This window comes from Cyanistes caeruleus, chromosome 13 (assembly GCF_971803275.1).
Source record: "Cyanistes caeruleus chromosome 13, bCyaCae1.hap1.1, whole genome shotgun sequence".
NCBI lineage: Eukaryota > Metazoa > Chordata > Aves > Passeriformes > Paridae > Cyanistes > Cyanistes caeruleus.
Window position 1 is genome coordinate 6,287,583 of NC_141713.1, and position 10,536 is coordinate 6,298,118.

The window sequence follows — 10,536 nt, forward strand, 5'->3', positions numbered from 1 at the left end:
ATGTTTTCATGGAAGTGGCAGTATAAAATCAGATCCTGTTTAACCAGATTGGAATTCTTCTGTGCAATGATTTAACAGCATGCTGATGTGCTGATAGCATTTGCTGTCAGCTTAGTTAAATGCTGCTACGTGGTGCTCCAGTCCTACAAAAATTCACTTGTTTTCACAGATAGCTATCCAAGGGCATCAAGGCTCTTCTGAGATGGATGGCTTCTTCTTTTGAAGACCCTAGCTACTATTTTGATCAGCACAGTGTAAAAAACCTGAAAGGAATTTGAATTAGATTTAAATTATTTCTTCATTTTGCTGTCATTATGTATATTGGGAGGAAGGGGAATGAGCAAATAATGAACAATATTGCAATTATACCTTCAGAGGGTTTGGCTTATGTAGGGCAACTGGGCCAACAGATGGTGAAAGCAATTTGATGTACAAAAGTATGAAATAACTGATCTAGACAGAAGGATTAAAGAGGGGTGTGGATATAAATTGAACATGGATCATGAAAAGTATATTGGACTATTATGGGAAATCACTGCAGCCTGAGCACAGATGCTGCAAAAGGGGAAATCAAATTGCACTGGCACAGCAATAGAAGCAAAGACAAAAGGTGAGAGCCTTATTGTTTTAGTCCTTTGTCAGTGATGCAGGCTTTGATCTGCTGGAAGGAGAGAGCTGCCTCCAGGGAGAGATGCTGAAGGATCTGGTCAGGAGCAGAAAGTTCACAGGGTTGGGGCCAATTTCCACAGCAAAGTACAGGGTGATGTGCTGATTTTAGAGAAACACCTTTAAGGAAGGGCTCCATCAGGGCATTGCATTCCTTAAACTAGCACTGAACAAGACAGAACACCTTATTAGTGTTGGCTAAAAGGGCCTGGATGAGGCAAAAAGGGCAGGCTGCCTCTTTTGAAGCATAATGCAAGCACAAAATAAGTAAAATGAGGACACAGGTTTGAGAGCACTTAATGGGAAGCACCAAGTTTTCAGTTGATAATAGCCACTTAATCAAACAGCCTTATGTAAAGTCCTTCTAATCCTAGCTCATCAGCAGAAGCTATGCATTGCTGGGGTATTCCCAGGACAGAAGTACAGTTTTGCTGACAAAGAAGACTAAAAGCAGGATATTCACACAGTGCTCCTGTCCCTGCTGCTCACTGTCTAAGGGAATGTGTGCCCCAGACAGGGGTGCATTGGTTGGGATCCCCAAGCTGTCCAAGCTGGTTCCCAAGGTGGGCAGGGCATGGCACGCACCAAAGTGGTTACACAGATTTGGGAGTCACATCCTGCATCCCTGCTCTGCCCTGCGTTCTGTGCAGCAGGACAGCCCAGCCTGGATGTGCCTCTGGGATGGCCACATCCACCAGATAACACATCAATATAAAAAAAAAAGGTGTTTACCTGCTTCAGGTGGGTGTTGTGAGGAAGCTGAGTGGGATAGCAACACACTCCCCAATCCCTCCCTGTTTTTAGGAAAGAACTGGTGTCCCCTTTCCTGTGCATGGGACTGCAGAGCTGACAGCAAAACACAGGCTCTGGGCATCTTTTGCTGTGATCCAGGGGGAGAATTTGGGGGGCTACTACTGGACAGGTCCATACAGAATGATTCCTGAAGGACTCCCCAGAAGGGAAAGGGAAATTCTGTGGGATACTGAGTTGCTGAAGTAGCTCACTGTTGCTCTGTGTATGTTCAACAAATGATCAATAGAATATGCTGCACCAGAAAGCCATGACCAACTCACCTGTCTAACCCCAGAAACACTCTGGTGTTCACTGCAAAGCTCTTCTAACACAAGTGTGGTGCCATGGAGTTCCACTGATCTGAGCTTTCATGGCACTGCCTTCCTACCTGGAGAGGATAACAGCACATGGCTGCCCTGGACCAGCAGCACATCCCAGTTTTCCTTATTTCCTAGGTGGCTAAATTGCTTTGGGCTGCACATGTGGTGGGTGGAGGATTGCTTCAGTTCATTTCCCACCCATAACCCAGCAAATCACCTCGTTTACTCTTAGAGCTCCCATTAGCAGAACTGATGGTGAGGCATGAGGAAGTTCTTGTTTGCTTTTTCATCCACTTAGTCACACAGTCCAAAACCAAATTAAACCTTCACCCTAGAAATTTCCTATTGTGAGAAATGTCCTATTGTGAAAGGCACTTAATTCCTGCAGGGCCCTTGGAGTGCTGAGGAGTCAGAACAGCACAGCCTGAAGGGCTGAAGCACAGTAAAACCCTGACTTTGGGATTTAATGGCAGAAATAGAAAATAAGAGTGTTGGAGAAAATCAGTTTAGAGGAAGTAAAAATGGATATTTCAAAAAAAATGGTTTTCTTCAGCTTTGGATTATTTTCCATTATAAACTTTTCTCTCTGTTAAAATATCACTCCTAGGTCAATTTGTCAGTAAAAATTCCTGTCTCAGCATGAAGGGTCCAGTCTTTTCAGCTTGAAAATACACCCCTGCAACTGGCATGCCTGCACTGAAATATGTTGTTTTAAAAATGTGTACGTGAAAGTTAATACATAAAAACTGCTGCACTCACTTTTTTCACTCTGTATTGTTAACCTAAGTAAATTCACGTGCATTGTTTCACTTCATCTGAATTGGTATATTTTAGGGAAATTTTCTTGCATAAAACAAATCAGCTGGATCCTTCTCTGCAGCCCCTAAATTCTGAGGTGCCAATTTTGTTTTGTCTTCATTTCTATTCCCTGGTTTTGGAAATTTTGGGGCTAGTAGAATGGAGAAATTTTCTAACTTGTTTGACCATTTCTTGCTCCTCCTCCTTTCTTCCTGTCTGACAGATGATCTACACTCCCCCAAATCCCAGAACTTGCTCCATCTGAAAAGAATGCATCAATCTGGAACACAGAGCAGCAATATATAAACCAGGAGTAGGAGTAAAGTTATAGTAATTAAGGTGGAGTCCTGAAGGGATAGGTTAGTGTTAGTTAGCTTTGAAAGAAATTGCAAGAGTATGCTCAGACCTTATTAGCAGATATTCCCTGGGTACAGAATGTGTAAGATACTTCAAGAGTTAAGCTGAAAAATAAAAGCTTCAGCAAGGGCTATTTAGGTCTTAGGAAGGCCAAAGAAGGATTTAATTTAGATTTCGTCTGGTGAGCATTTTCTGTTGCAGACATTCTTCCTGCTCTCTTTGCTCTCAGGGCAGGATTCACCAGCATGCCAGCTTCCCATCCCTGTCTGGAGGTGGTACATACAGACCATGACAAGTACAAGCCAAGCAATGATGTGCAGGACAGCAATTCCTCTGTTGTCACTGAACTGAGGCTGAGGTGCCTACACCAACAGAGTAAAAACCTGCTGCAAGGGTGCCAAAGCAGGTACTGGAAGGAATTTGATTGGCTTACATAAGCCATCTGAAATATGAAGCAGCAGGGAAAGGCTGGTGGCCCAGTGTCCAGCAGACCAGAACTTGTAGCAGAGAAAAAATACTAACAGTTGTTCCATTGGATGTGCAGCATCTTCCGGCTTTCACTTAATTTCTGTCCCTTCGTCCTGAATTTGGAGGACAAAATAGGATGTAGCCCAGCAACCGTGTGCAGTTCTTGATCCAATGTCCTCCTCCCCCTGGGGTGGTGCTGAGTAGGGTCCAGTGGCAGCAAAGCCATGTGGATATGCTGCAGACCCTGAGCACACAGCCAGTCCCTCCCTCCCCAGCCCAGGGAAGGACTGTGGTGTCCTGAGCTGGCCTTGTTGCCTGGGCACAGTGTGGATGCTCCTTCAGCTCTCTTTTTGTGCTGGGATTGAGAGTGTCCTGGTCCCTGGTGTAAGTGCCACTCTGTCACAGCAATGCCATGTGTCCCAGTCCTGGGGGAGAGGCTGGGCACGTGCTGGGCGCTGTAAGCAACAGCGAGTGTTCATCCCCAAAATGCGGAGGCGAGGGGAGCAGGGGGGGAGATGTGACCTCAGCAGATGCTCAAGAAGGAGAGGGGGAGGATGTGCACTGCAATGAACCAAAGTTAGCACAAAAGAGAAAGTGTTAGCCTCGTCACGGTAACAAATGCATTCAAATCTGGAGTGGGGGCTGACAGCAGCTCTGCTCTCCCAAATGCCTCAGCACGCTGCCCTTGAGCTCTTCCCTTCAACTCACCACACCTCAGCACTGCCTCCTGTGCAAACAAACAGACCTTTCCTCCTCCCTGAGCTCTGAGTGTCCATCCCCACCTGTTCTGGTCCTCCTTCAGAGCAGGCAGCACGCCTGAAGCGTTCTGCATCTTCACAGCGTTTCACAAACACCAACATACATCACCTCTCCAGGCCAGCAAATGCTCTTTGACAGAAATTTGTGTCTTGCGATTTTAGTAGGAAAGGTTGAAAGAAAATGGTGTTGGCCCAGTGCTCTTGCTGGCAGAAATCCAAACCAAGTGTGGAAAATCCAAACTGGATATAACAAGAGGAGAAGATTTTGTGCCCTGTCACACTGTTGGTGCAAGAATTCTGGTTAATTGTTAAGAGTTGCTTATGCAGTGTTTCTTTCTGGCCATAGACAATGTCTTGCAAAATGTGGTTGTTAAAAAATACAATAAAAAAACCCACAATTTTTTGCCTGTATTCAGTATCAATAAAATAGTCTACACAACCTTATATGACCATACTCCCTGATGTCAACACAAATGAAGCACCTGTCTTCCAGAAGAAACAAAATGTCAAATCTGTCACCTTTAGCAAACAGAGCAGCCTTTTTTTTTTTTTTTCTGCTGTCTCATCTCTGAAGTACCTCTTGCCTGAATGACTCCAGTTTTGATGATTAACCAGCCCAGTTTCAAACATCTAGAAAATGCCTTTCCCAAACAAGGAAGGATCTGCATGTTAACTCCAGCAGCGTTGTGCTCAAATACAGACCCATTACTGCTGTTTGTTAATCATCTGGGGAGACAGTGTCTGCAAACAACTGTGCAGGGACTCTCTACAGGGTTTATAGAAGTGTTTATAGCTTCTTCTGTACCTTCAGTGAAAGGCAAAATTAGTGTTCATTGATACATGAAGTCTTCAGGCTTCATTTTGGAGTTTTCTGCTGCAGCATAACAAGATGTACTGAAAGCACTCTTGTGTGCTCTGCTGTACCTCCTCAAACTCCTCTTCTCTGGCAGATCAGATGGATGGGGGGCTGCAGCCATTTGCATTTTTAAATAAAGTCAAACACTGTAAAGTGGAGCTTGGCTTTCTACAACAGTGTGCTGAGCACTTGGATTTGGCTGTATTTTGAGAGACTTGAACTCTGCTCCAGTCTATTGCTGTCTCTTTTCTGAGCACACTCCCTGTGCTCTAACAAACATTAAAATCAAGGTTGTTCCTTCTCTTCAGCTGAAACTGGGATTTAGCTGACATCTGGCAGAATCTGACCCAAAGGTTTGACAGAATCTTTGAATGCTCATTGGAAGGGACCCAAAAGACCATCTGCCTGTAACCCCCATGCCATGGGCAGGGACCTTCCACCAGACCAGGCTGCTCAGAGCCCCATCAAGCCTGGAGATAGTTTGGAGTCAGGTTTGGGGCAGATATGTAGGTATAAGGATATGCAGACAGCATGATCTCAAGAACCTTCAGAAGCTCTACAAGAAACAAACAGAAAATCATAATAAAATAAATAAATAAGTGCTAAATCCAAAGAAATCGGAATAAATGTATCCACAGGGGTCAACTTAGGGAAAAGCCACATAACTGATGTTCCTGCCTTTCTCCTTTCTCCCCTTGTTTTGCAGCTACAACCAGAAATGATCCTCCCCCTTCCCCAAGCTGAATTCAATCTCCCACCATGTCAGCAGCTGGTACCTCCTCAGCACTCACAGAGACATTTTGGGCACTGCCAAGACTATTTGCATTGCCAGAGGAAGGATTGTTATCCACTGAATCTATGAAACCTGTGTCAAACTCAGCTGTCCCTCCAATATTCTGAGCACTTTACCTGTGTCAGAGGAAATGGGAACCATTTAGTGACAATGTGGCACAATTGTGGCACTACAGGTTTTGTGTTCTCCAGGTTGGAGTCACCTGAATGGGAACCTGAAAGAGATGCAATAGATGTTTGAACTTGTTGATGCATGAATTTTGAGCTGGTGAAGTACAGAAAAACACCCTCCCCTGTCTGGAAACATAGGGACATTCACAAAGGTTAAAAATTCTATATTGGCATCATTTGGGCTCGAGTTATAAAGCAACTAACCGTGTTAGAGATGTGTGTGGAAATTTTTCAGGTGACGTCAGTGAAGTTTGCATAAATCCCCTTTCCAGTACTGCTTTATCCAAACACATCCTCACACATGCTACACAAATCCTGGCAGTTGGCCTGCTGAGTGGAGAGGGCTGAACACATGGCAGGCACCATGTGTGTGCAGTATACTTTGCCCCAAGCTGCTTGAAATCCCCAAGATTTCCAGAGACTTGAAAATGTTACAGGAGGTTGGCCATTTCCACCCTGCACAGTAATCTGAGTTTTCCCTCCAACTTCTGCCAGTGTTTTTAAACAGGGCTGGAGCAGCCCCTATCTATAAGTACTCCACTTCTACACCAATGTTTGAGATTCCAGCTGATCAAATTCTGTTATGCCACTGTTTTGTTTATTATGTATTGATGCTTTCCAGCATGCATTTAATTTCTTTCCCTTCTTGTTATTGCTGGGTGACTCTTGCTGGGACACACTCAGACTGTGGAGATTTACAGAAGAAACCTGTGTTTTTTCCCAAACCAAGAGTCCTGTAGCTCACAGCCTGCAGCGTTTCCAGGATGTGAAATAACACAGTCAGCAGGACAACATGTCAGTCACTAGCACAAGCCAAAAATAGCATGTGTAAGGCCAAACTCAAAGGGCTAAAATGTTGCTCTTAGAGCAGATGTTTAAAAGCTTGTGCACAAGCTCTAGGCTTGTTAGCCAACCTGGACCAACTGCAAAAGGCCTCTGGGAAATATTAAAACTCTTGGCTAGTGCACACACTTCTCTGTTGGAGGCACTGGAGATATGTTTTACTTAAAAATGAAAGTGGTAACCTGGGCTGAAATCTTGCTCAGGGATCTCCTGAGCCAGAGATCCTGGCACCACTCCTGATTTGGGCCAAGTACTCATTAACTGCAACAGGAGTTTGATCTCAAAAGGGGCTAAGCAGGGCATTTATGGCTCAAGAGACTCTTGTCTTAAGGAGGATGGGGTAGCAAAAAATTACTTGAGAAATTCCATAAGTAAGAGTAATAGATGGGAGGTTTTACAAGTGTAAAAGAAAATAGATTTAAAAAAGATCTGAAGAAAGAAGACCTCAAGATAACCCCAGGGGCAGCACTCAGCAATCCCAGCCTCACTTTGCATCCACTCCAGCCTCTATGGAAGCACCAGGTCCTGACACATTCTCTGCAGTGAGCAGGAAATATCAATGACTTTGTCTTTTTTCCCATTCCCTCTTCCTGGTTTTCTAAAAACATGTCCTGATGAACAGCCCATCCACCTTTACTGTTTCTGCCATACTTTTACTTCTGTGCATCCTCTGTGTCTTTTGGCTGTGTCTCTGGCTTGTTACCATGGCAAGGAGGTGCCCTTCTGTGTCATTCACAGTGAGAAACCAGTGGCCCCAATACTCCACATAACAATTTTATAGCCTAATGTGTGAGAGCATGAGCTCATCGGGAAGCAGAAAGCCAGCATTCACCCTGAGCTACGGATGATTTCCTCAGTCATTAAACCTTTGGCCAAGCAGCACCACTTTTTTTCTTTCTTTTTCTTTCTTTTATTTTCTTTTTTCATCATCACAAGAAAAAATAGCATTGAAGCTTTTCCCAAGTGCCAGATTCTACAAGTAACAGGCTGGGAGTTATTACGACTCTCATTAGTCTCCATGCCCTCCTTCCCACACCTGTGAAGACCAGCACGTTCTAAAAAGGGTCAGCTGGACTCAACAGTGAATGAAAAATTTTGCTGGGTAAAGACCAGAGAAGAAATAGATTGGGATAATATGGTGGAGGAAAGCAAAATTAATTTATTTCCCCCAACCTTTGCTGAAATTAGATGAGTGTTTGGATTGCAAACCCACTGAGGGAAACCCCATGGTGGTGCTTGATCTTGGTCCCATGAAGAGCAAGGGTTTGTTTTTTTTCTGATTAAAAAACAAGCACTGTAGGATTGGAAATTCCACCCAAATATATGACATTATTTTCTGTTCTCTCTGGCATAGCTATGTGAGAGCTCTACCCAGGGCAGGGTATTGTGGAGCTATTGCAGAATAAGGCAGGAAGTGAGAAATGATCACTGTTGTGTCTGAAAAGATCAGGTTAAATACTGGAACAAAAATCCACTGAGGAATTAATTTGTAGACTTTGCAGAGAGTAAGGAAATTAAATCTAGCTAAATGAGTTATTCATATTTTTTCCCTTAACAGTAGTAAGCATTAAATCTTGAACTGGGAATACATTGAGGCACTGACACACCATCAGTGTGTTAACTGGCTCATTCATGTTGGAGCAAGGCTGTGGGTATCAGGGAGCTTTCATTAATAGCTGATATAAAAAGAAAGCAGTTTTAGTCAATATTTGCCTTTTCCAGGCACTCCTGGAAGCACAGTTTGTTTGAGCTGGGAGGGATATCCTGGGAGACCTGGTGGTACAGGCCAGGATGTCTCTCTCCTGATGGTGTCGATTCTAGGAATGCTGTCTATGGATTTTACTCTTCCCAATAGATTGTCTCTGGGTTCCTGTCATCACCTGAGCTACCTACATTGTTCTGATTGGTTTGGCACCTGGAAAAAACTGCTTTCAGGAATGAGGAACCAGCAATACAATGTGGTGCAGCTGGTGTTATCCTAGGAGTGAGAAAGAAGGCTGGCAGAAAACAAAATTTTGACCTATATAGAGCGATCCATCTGTCCAGGGAAATATTTCTGTGCTTCCTAGAGTCAGCTTCTTCCCCTGCTTTACCTGTTGGTGTTCTGACAGGCATTTTCAGTGTTTTTACCAAAAGGATATTTTTCCTTCTGCTGGAACCCTTCCCCCCAAGATTATTTCCCAAAACATGGTGCTAGGAAAGGCTTAGCTGCCCAAACTTGCCATTCTCATGTGGTTTTCAGCAGCCTCCTGGGAATTCCCTTAGGGCTGTCCTGCTCAGTCATTGAATTGCCTTCCTGGCTGGGTTTTTTTCCCTTTTTCTTTTTTTTTTTTTCTTTTCATTCAGCTGCTTGCAATTCCCATGAACTATTGTATTAATAAACAGACCTTTCCCTTCACCAATCAGACAAGCATATGGGATATGAAGCAATAAATGACAACGCAGCCCCACATCCTTCAAACCGTCACTGGCCTTCATGTCTTGCAGGAGAGGAATTTCATCCAGCTGGTTTCATCATGGTTGAGTGATCTTCAGTATTAAATTCAGGGCAAAAGCTAAAGATCACAGCCCCAGAATCCTTTGTACGTAACATTACAAATGACTCGCCTGCAAATGGAACGAAATGTCAGAAGACGATATCAGATAAATGAAGATATCACCACAACTACTCATGTGGAGCATAATGTCCCAGACCTTCTCTCTATTATTTCAAAAGCACTCACATTTCAAAAGAGTGGGGATTTCTTTTCCTCTTCCCCATAGGGGAAACTGACGCTGTAGAATTGAAAACACAATTGTGGTGCATGCTGCGTGAGAAGCAGTCACTTGCTGCCTTGGAAACCTTGAAAAGGCCGTGTCTCTGATTCTAGTTTCTCTTTCTCTCACCCTCTAATTATGTAAGCCCCACTCATTTAGGTTTGGACTCAGCCTGCTTTTCTTCCTGGTATCCATTACAGCATTAGGCTGTTGCAGTGACAGAGGGACCCTGTGGGAGGGTAAAATTCCCTGGTGGGTTAATGGAAGAAGCTGGGTGTTTTCCCTGGAGGAGCGTTGCTCTCAGTGGGATACAATGGGAGACACGTTCCCCTGTCAGGGATGGTGCCTGGGCTACAGCAGCAGCCACCCCTCCCCTTCCAACACCATGGGGGCTGAACTGGTAATTTAGATGTAATTGGGCACCTCTGATTCTGTTTAATGGGGCTCCTGATAAATGGCTCTCCTGCCTAATTGGTACAGCTACCATAGGAGGGCCTGGCCCAAAGTGTGAAGCAATGCAGGCCTCTAACTCCCACTGAAATCAATTACACTGAAATCAATGAGAGTTAAACAGCTGAACAGCTTTTAAAATCTGGCCCTCAGTGCCCCCCCAGGGCTATAATTTATCAAAACACCAAATAAATGGCATGCCTGGTTGATTTCAATGGGTGTGACTGGTTTATAGGAGTTATTACTGGAAAGACCCCAGCTTTTAATACATGTCCCCTGTTATTTTTCCAGAATTTCAGTCTGTTGATGCACAAATGCAAAGCAAATGTAGTTGAGTTTGACTGTGTTCCAGGAAGACTATCAGGTGGAATCCAGCATATCTTTGATTTTGACCATGATGAGGAAGGGGATAGAGGATTAGACAGACCTCTGCTCTCATCCCATGCAGCCATTTGTGCAAGTTCTTATGAGGGCAAGTGATTTGAGGAAAAAAACTCTGCAGTCTTTG

The 10,536-nt window shown here is 44.1% G+C and overlaps 1 long non-coding RNA gene across 1 annotated transcript; it reads right to left on the bottom strand.

The window, feature by feature from the left end:
* Nucleotides 1-1,116: 1,116 nt before the first annotated feature.
* Nucleotides 1,117-9,952, bottom strand: LOC147650669 (uncharacterized). Its single transcript, XR_015275587.1, has 5 exons — nucleotides 9,708-9,952; nucleotides 9,545-9,596; nucleotides 9,294-9,428; nucleotides 5,925-6,022; nucleotides 1,117-5,571 (listed from the first exon to the last, which is right to left on the bottom strand). It is a non-coding gene; the product is annotated as an uncharacterized LOC147650669 (long non-coding RNA).
* Between the last annotated feature and the right edge of the window lie 584 nt (nucleotides 9,953-10,536).